Source organism: Nicotiana tomentosiformis, chromosome 11 (genome assembly GCF_000390325.3).
Source record: "Nicotiana tomentosiformis chromosome 11, ASM39032v3, whole genome shotgun sequence".
NCBI lineage: Eukaryota > Viridiplantae > Streptophyta > Magnoliopsida > Solanales > Solanaceae > Nicotiana > Nicotiana tomentosiformis.
The window spans coordinates 62,588,733-62,598,701 of record NC_090822.1 but is presented as its reverse complement, the minus strand read 5'-3'; positions in this window follow the sequence as shown (position 1 = coordinate 62,598,701).

Below are 9,969 nucleotides of genomic sequence, written 5' to 3'. Positions count from 1 at the left end.
ACGCTTATCACCTCACATATACGTGGCTCCTAAATCATTAATCAAGTAGTAATCAAGTCAACTATGGGGAGAATACTCTCTTACAATGAGAGACAAGAGACTTACCATCGCCCGTTAATCTCAAATCAGGCAAAAATTGCCCAAACATCCAAACCCAACTACAAAAGACCCGAATCTAGTGAAAAATAACTCAATAACATCAAATAAAGCAAAAGGAAACAATCTCAAACATTAAAGCTACGACTTTTTTCAAATCCCCAAAAGTCAACACATTTACCCCCAAGCCCACACGGTCAAAACCCGAGTCAAGGGGTAGATCCCGACTACTCGTAACTCGAGGAGTCCAAATATGTGATTAGATTTCAAAACTAAGCAAAAATCGACCTTCAAATCATCAAAACACACCATCTTAAGTTGTACACAAAACCCCCAAATTTTCCTTTAAAAATCCAAGATTTAGGTGTAGAAATCCATGGGGATTCCAGATATAAAGCCAAATCCAAGTGAAAATTGCTTACCTCCAATGTAGTGGTGAATTTTCTCTTCCAAATCTCCACCTCTCAAATTCTAGGGGTTCAAAATATGAGAGAATGGGTAAAATCCAGAAATTATAACACTTAACGTTCTGCCCAGTGATACATATCGCGATCACGACACCACCTTCACGATTGCAAAGGCCAAAATCCTACTGAGCTGCCTCTCCACTTTGAGAATGCAAAGCCCACATCACCAATGCAGTTCACTACCCTGCTAAGCCTACAAGAACGTGAGCCTCATTCCGCGAATTCGAGCTTCGCACTGTGAATGTGAAGTCCATCTATCGTCCTGACACCACTCCTTGCACACAAACGCTATGCTTCAGCTCCTATCCTTCCGCGGATGCGACTCCACCCACGCAAACAATATGAGGATAAATCCACTTGCCAGCTCTCCTTCTCCGCGATCACGAGACAAGCCTTGTGATCGCAAAGCACTGCTAAACATCAAAAACCAGCAATACCAAACTAGAGAGAAATGGTCTGAAAAGACCCTGAAAAACACCCGAGCCTTCTGGGACCCCATCCAATTATGACAACAAGCCCATATATGTCCCGACCCAATTCCAACCATAGGTCATGATGTCGCCCAACGATGTCGTTAGGCAATCCATCAATAAACCATCAACACAAACAACCATTCATAACACTTTTATAATCAAGAATTGAAATAATAAAGCGGAGATAGATTTAGGAACCATGTTAAATTAATTTCATTTAGATTTAGGAACCATGATAAATTAATTTCATTCTTACTAAGTCACATAATATAAACAAAACAAAAAGCTAAGTGATATAATTATCAAATACAACCCTGAACAACTATTGTATGAAAAACATAGGGGGAAGGAGACTTCGAGTGCTGCGGGTCCAAGCATAAAAAACAGCTCACCACTATGTCTCCAGTTGATGCGACTAAGGGCCTGAGTGACCACCCGATGTACCTATCCCAGAACCTGCACAATCAGTGCAGAACTCTAGTATGAGTGCATAAATCAATGCGTAATCAGTAAGTATCTAGTCTAACCTTGAAGAAGTAGTGACACGGGGTCGACATCGACACTTACTAGTGGTCCAATAGCAATGTACATAAAACTTGACAGGTATGAAACACAACAAGTAGCAACAAAATAGGTAAATATAAATAACATGATGCTCAATGTAAGAATAATTACAAAATCATCAAATACCATATACTGCCTCGAATGAAAAAAATATAACCAATATCAGATACAACGTCAAATCTCAAGTCAGGAAAAATTAATATTTGCTCTGACTCCTTATCAAATATTTTGCACGAATCTGCCGAGGCGAATGAACCTATCCCATAAGAATGGTGTTACATAATTTCATCGAGGTTGTACGAGTTGATCCATAGATTCATCTCATGATAATGTCTAGGTGAATGTCCCACCCCTATAATAGTATTTCATAACACTGCCGAGGCGAACGGCCCGATCCCATAGGAATAGAGAAACTTTCATCGGGTCACTAGCCCTACTCGCGAAGGTACATGCGAGTCATAAAATCATGAAACTACGAATCACATAAGCATAACACGAGGAAATGAATGCAAGAGAAAACATATCGTTTTACCGACAATCAAGTATCCCGCAAAACATAAAGTAAAGAGGCTCGATCAAATTAGTAATTTCTTGTCTCAAGATCAGTTATGAATTCAAGTAATCAAACAACAAAGATTAATTCATGTAGTATAATTAAGGCATGATGTAAGTCTAGTTCTACCCCGACATAACCAAGAATCTAGCTTACGCACGGACGCTCGTCACCTCGGACGTACGTAGCTCCCATAACACATCGCACATAACAAGAAGAATACTTAGGGGGATAATTTCCACTTACAAGATTAGGCAAGAGACTTATCTAGCTTCCAAGTCCACTATTCGGCTTCCACACTTCACTAACACCTCAAATCGATGCCAAACAACTCGAAACTAGCCAAAGGAACGTGCAAACCAATCAATTTATGCCCAACAACTCATAATTTAGCTATTAGAATCAATTTCCAACCCCACTCAAAAACTCAACAATAGTCAACCTTGGGCCCACGCGCCTGAATGCCAAAAACTTTTGAAGATAAATATTACCCATGGCAGCATGAACTCAAATATATAATTTATTTTCAATTTCATAACCAATTTCGTGGTCAAATCTCATTTTTACCAATTCTAGATTTTTCTAGCCTACTCATAAGATAAGACTGTCACCATCTATGGGCCTTCCCCTCTAGCTGAAAAGTAGTGAAGTCTTCCCCTTTATGTGTGTCTTAAATCCATTTTTAATGATATTCGAGCTTTAAGATAAAAGGGTACTTCTCCAAAGTATAGTCACATAAAAATTCTTGACGTAGGGATCTCTTAGTAAAGTTAATAAAAGTTAAATACATCATTAAAAGAAGCTATACGTACATGGTCGCATTGACATCATCCCAGGGGCTACGAGCCTAGCTTGGGTCATGGATATTAACAACATTCCAAGGGCCATTGTTTCCTAGCTCAGTTAATATAGTTTCACAGTCCCAGGGGCCAAAGAGCCTAGCTCAGGTCATGATTATTGATACCTCATCCTAGGGGTCAAAGATCCTAGCTCGGGTCATGATTATTGATACATCATCCTGGGGGCCAATGAGCCTAGCTTGGTCCATATTCATGACATATTTAGTTGGCCATTTACATTGGATTTCTTCGAGGCTAATTCTATACCGTTCATGAGAAATATGTACATGCTTATAGATATGAAATAGAGTGACTAAGGTACAGGTAAAGGCGGCGCCTTTTCATAAGTACATAAGTGCTTCTATGAGTTCTTTCATCTCCTACATGTAACTTTGTGCCTTACCTACTCAGTACATTCTTCTATACTAACGTCCCCACCGGGGATGCTGCATTTCATGCTGCAGGCACTGGTACTCCAGCTAGTAGACCCCCACTGGAGTAGAGCATATGGCAGTTTTGGTTAAGCGCCATAATGTTCGGGGCTTTCTCGGGTCATGTATATATGTTTTGGTAATGTATAAGGACTAAGGGTAAGGCGGGGCCTTGGCCCGACCTAAGTATTATCCGTATATACAGTAGAGGCTTTGTAAACCTTTTAAGGTATGACGGAATTATATTTTGACCCTTAATGGGCATAGCGTCAATGGCTAGTATTGTATGTACATGTTTTGGGCTTATCTTATGGGTCATTAATATAAAGTGTTTCTGCTCTTACTTGGTATCTATGTGTTCAACTCATGGTATGCACATGCTAAGCATAGGTCAAGGAATGTTTCTCTCGGGCCTATAGAGGTTTCCAGTGCATGTCCGTCCCAACGGGGTTTGGGGCATGACACTCTCTCGGCCTCTGCCTCAACCTCTGACGATCGGGGGAGCAGCCCCTCTGCTGCCGTATGATGCTATCACACGCATTCTCACCATCTTTGAGAGAATAAGAAAAAGATTCAGACATAGGACGACATCGACAACATGGTAGAAAAGGAAGAAAGAGAAGTTTCCTAACACCCTATAGCCTCTCGAAGATAAGTACACATGTATCCATACCGATCCGCAAGACTCTACTAGGCCTTCTCATGACTCGTGAAACCTTTGTGAATCTAGTGCTCTGATACCAAGATGTCACGACCCAAATTCCTTCATAGGCCATGATGGCACCCAGCGCTGCCGTTAGGCAAGCCGACGATAAACCCTCAACACAAATAACCGTTCATAACACTTTTTTAAATCAAGCATTGAAATACTAAAGCGGAGATAGATATAGGAACCATGATAAAATACTTCCATTCTTACTAAGTCACGAAATATGAACAAAACATAAGGCAAAATGATTTAAAAATCTAATACAACCACGAACATCTACTAAAAATCTCCAAAACCCGATTTCACCAGTGCACGAGCAAATAATAGAATATACAAAACCACTACAACTACTATCTAGAATGAAAATAGACAGAATAAAATAAATATAAGGAGATAGAGAATCTAGGTGTTGCAGGTCGAAGCATGGAAAGCAGCTCACTTCTAAGTCTCCAGTTGATGTGACTACACGCCTGAGTGACCACTCGATGTACCAGTCTCAATACCTAGACAATCAGTACAAAAGTGTAGTATGAGTACGTATATCAACGCATATCCAGTATCTAGTCTAACCTCGAAGAAGTAGTGGCGAGGGGTCGACATCGACACTTACTAGTGGTCCAATAACAATGTACATAAAAGTAGACAGGTATGAAATACAACAAGTAGCAACGAAACATGTAAATAGAAATAACATGATTCTCAACATAAGAATAATTATGAAATATTAAAATACCATATACTTCCTCGAATGAAAAAACAAAGATAACCAATATCACATACAATGTGAAATCTCAAGTCAGGAAAAACTCATATGTGCTCTGACTCCCTATCGAATATTATGCACGAAGCAACCGAGGCGAACCACCCGATCCTATAAGAATGATATAACATAATAGCGCCGAGGTCGTACGACCCGATCTATAGATGCATCTCATAATACTGCCGAGCCAAATGACCTGCTCCCATAATAATATTTCATAACACTACCGAGGCGAACAACCCGATCCCATAGGAATAGAGAAACTTCCATCATGTCACTTGCTCCACTCACGAAGGAATGTGTGAGTCACGAAATCACAGAACTACCGATCACATAAGCACAACACGAGGATATGAATGCAAGAGAAAACATAATTCTTTTACTGACAATCAAGTATCCCGGCAAAACTTAAAGTAAAAGAGGCTCGGTCAAATACGTAAATTCTAGTCTCAAGCTCAGTTACGAATTCAAGTAATCAAACATACAAGATTAATTCAAGTAGTACAGTTAAGGCATGATGTAAGTCTAATTCTACCTGGACATAACCAAGAATCTAGCTTACGCACGAATGCTCATCACCTTATACGTACGTAGCACCCTTAACACGTAGCACATAACAAGAAGAATACCTATGAGGATAATTCCCTCTTACAATATTAGGCAAGAGACTTACCTTTCTTCCAAGTCCACTACTCGACTCCCACACTTCCCTAACACTTCAAATTAATGTCGAGCAACTCGAAACTAGCCAAAGGAACGTGTAAAACAATCAATTTATGCTCAAGAAATCATAATTTAACTATTAGAATCAATTCTCAACCCCACTCGAAAAGTCAACAAAAGTCATCCCAAGGCCCACACGCCCGAATTTTGGAAATTTTCAAAGATAAATATTACACATGGCATTACAAACTCAAATATATAATTTATTTCAAATTCCATTACCAATTTCGTGTTCAAAACTAATTTTTACCAATTTTAGGATTTTGAACAAAATCCCACAATTTCTACAAACTTCCATGGTAAAATCCCAATATAATTCATTTATTTAGCTCACAATGAGTAGGAGTCACTTACCTAGTGACAATTGATGAAAATGGCTCTCCAAAAAGCCTCCAAACCGCCAAAGCCAAGAGAGAATATGACAAAATGAGCCTAAGTCCCGAAATGAAACTTATATTCTACCGAGGTTTTTCCTCTTCGCGATTGGGAAAGTACCCTTTCGATCGTGAAGGCCAAAACTGCTACCGCTGGAATTTCCTTCTACGCGATCGTAAGGGACCACACACGATCACGAACAATACCAACCTAAGTCTACGAGAACATGAGCTGAACCCCGCAAATGCGAAAGCCAAAATACCAGCCCCTAGAACTTACTAGTACGTGATCGTGAAAGGCCTCATGCGATCTCGAAGCTCAAACTTCCAACCTAGGCCAGCCCCACTACCCATCGCGTTCGTGACCCTCTCCACGCGAATGCGTAGCTCAACCAGCCTTTGTTCCGCTATCATGACCCTTATTCTGGAAACACGAAGAACAACTTGCCACCCATCACCACATAACACAACATGATCGCACAACACCTCTGGGATTGCGATTCACACCAGATAGCATCAAAATCTGCCAACTTCAACATTGCTCCGGGTGATCCGAAACTCACCCGAGCAACATGGGACCTCGTCCAATTATACCAATATGTAGGTAAATATAATCCGGACCTATTCGAGGAAACAAAACACTTCAAATAACATCACAAAAAATAATCCCACCCCAAACCAAATTAATCAAGCTTCCAAATTTCTATCTTCCATCAACTAACTCCGAACACGATGAATTATTCTTAAACAATGGGGAATAGAACCAAATTGCACACGCAAGTCCGATATGGCAATACAAACCTATCCCTAGGCTCAAAATACCGAATGGGATCCTATATCACCAAAGTCCACTTCAAGTCAAACTTAGCGAACTATAAAACCTTCAAAATGCCAATTTCCAACAATAAGCACCAATCACTCCCGTATCGCTTGAAACTCTATCCGAACATACAGTCAAGTCCAAAATCATCATATGATTTTATTGGAACCTTCAAATCTTGATACCACGGTCGTATACTCAAAGTGTTGACTTAAGTCAAACTTGGCCACCTAGGCTACTACTATGGAACTAAGTGTTCAAAGTTCAGCCTGTACCCTTACAAAACCAAACCAACTACCCCCGCAAGTCATTAAACAAGAAAAGCACATACGAGAAGTCTTAAATAAGGGAATGAGATTCTAGAAAGCAAAACAATAGGTTGGTTAATTACAATATATATTCCAAATCCAAACTTGTCCAAATGCTCAAAATACCAAAACTAACATCAAAACAAAAGAATCGTCAACCAAAATCCATCTCTTAACTTACAAACATTCTAACTTCCCCAAACTCATCCGAAATATGCCAAATCATTTTGGATTCCAGCCAAACTTTTCATACAAGTTCTAAATAACACAACAGACCTATTCAAAGTCTTGGAACACCAATTGGACCCCGATAACATCAAAATCAACTTCCGGTCAACCTTATGGACTCTCCAAACCTCCAAATTGCCAACTTTCGGTAACAAAGAGCTAGAATTTCCTAGTAACCTCTGAATTCAAATTTGAACATACGCCCAAGTTCAAAATTACCATACGACTTGGGCTCATCAAATCACCATTCAGAGTTCATCTACTCAAAAGTAAAACCTTATTCAACTCTTATAACATAAGCTTCCAACAATGGAACTAAGTATTCTAATTCACTCCCAAATATTTCCAAAACTAAATCAACTATCCCCGCAAGTCACATAACAATAAACAAGCATATCTGAAGCATCAAATAGAGAAACGGGGTGACCGACCAGGCCATTACAGAATCTTAGGCCTTTTTGCCTTGTTTTGCTACATGCCTTTATCTGTTTCATGTTATATTTAGTGTTTGACTACTTGAGTATCTTATTCATGTTAGAATAATTTTATAGGTATCCTTTACATGCTAGTTTAATATTATGAATTTCTTGTACTTGTTTGATGTGGTAGAACAATGTTGCTATACCATATTTGTTATATGCACCTTGTTAGCATATATACTTGTTCCCATTAATTATTTGAGACTGTTGTGAGCCATTGGGTCATTAGGGATTGTGGATTTACATTTGTATTTTGGGGTATCAGTTAGGGCTTATGGATTCACGTTCCTAATGAGATGTCAGTTAGGGCAATGTATATTATGTTCCTAAAGTGCGTATGGATTTTCGTTCCTGTTGCATATGGATATGAATCCGTCCTTTGGAGTCACTAAATATCGAAATCCCCCCAGTAGTATGAGTGAAATTTTATGGATCGATGGTTTTTGTTCTGATTATAATATCGATTGATGAGTTTGAGCATAAAGGTAAAAGCTTTATCTATTAAATGAATCCTCTATGCAAATTCATGCATTTTATATGCTTTATTCATGCATATCATCTATATATACTTTTTATAAAGCCCCAAATGTCTTTCTAATAATATTAATCCTAATAAGCTTAAGAGATTGAGTAACCAGATCCTGAAGTACAAGTAGACTCACACGAGAATAACTGGGTTATTGGATACCTGGACATGAAGTACATGAGGGTTGAATGCCCCTAAGTTATATGGCTAAGGATATAATTTAAAGATATTGAGCAAAGAATAGGAGAAAAATCCATGCACACCTACATAACTTCTTGCAGACGCTATGCAAAGCAGCGTAGGGGAACATAAGCAAAAAGAAGAGGGGATGTAAGGACCCGACTGGTCGTTTTATGTGTATTAGCCCTGTTTCCTCATTTGATATTTCTCGTATGATTGATTTTTGTTTTGTGACTTGCGGAGAGGGTTGGTTTAGTTTCGGGAAGGCTTTGGAGTAAATTGAAATACTTATTTCAATTATTGGAAGCTTAAGTTGCAAGAGTTGACCAAGAGTTGACTTTTATGTAAACGAACTCGTATTGGTGATTTGATGATTCCAATAGGTTTATATTATAATTTTAAACTCGGGCATATGTTTGGATTTGGTTTTGGAGGTTCCTAGGATGCTTTAGTTTTATTTCCTAGAAGTTGGTAATTTGAAGGTTTGAAGAGTTCATAAGTTTGACCGGGAATTGACTTGATAATGTCGGGTTTTGATTGTTGTTCCGGATGTTGGAATAGGTTAATTTTTTCATTTAGGACTTGTGTACAAAGTTTGGATATAATCTGGATTGGTTAGGCATAAATTGGATGCTTGGTTGTAAATCTTTGGAGTTCTTGAACTTGAAAGCATGCAACATGTGTTTGGGGGTTGATTCTTGGTTGTGGGTGTTAGTTTGATGTTTTAAGCTTACGAGCGAGTTTGTATGAGGTTATATTTTTTTTGTGGATGTTTGGAGTGGGGACCAAGGGTCTCGGTGAGTTTTGGATTGGTTTCGGTTTGATTTTGGAAGTTTGGAGGTTGCTGATGCTGTAGACATCACATTTATGTTCTGCTCGCACGCGAGGTTTGCATTTGCAGACTTTTTATTGAACTTGCAATTTGGGGCTGGGGAGGCCCGCTTTGTAATTTTTAAGTCGGTGTCGCAATTGCGACAATCGCTTTTGCGATGGGTTCTTTGCATTTGCGATGATTGGTCGCATTTGCGAGGTTCTTGGTCGTATTTGCGACCTCTGATGCTCAGGGGCTTAGTTCGCATTTGCAAGCCCTGAGTCGCATTTGCGAGGGTCGCATGTGCAAAACTCTGGTCTCAAATGCGACACCTAGAGTTGGGTTTTATAGTGGCATTTCGTCATTTTAACTCATTCTTCCATATTTTGAACCCTAAACTTAGGAGAGGCGATTTTGGATTGGAGATTTTTATACAAGCCTTTGGGGTAAGTGATTTCTACACATTTTTGGTACACTTCAAGAATCTACATGGATTATTAACACCCAAAACGTGAAATATTTAGGGAAATTTGGGGATTTTTACGCAACTTAAGAAAGTAAAATTGGGGTTTTGAGCTTTGATTTGGACTTGGCTTTGGAATCTAAACTCATATTTGGACTCGTGGGT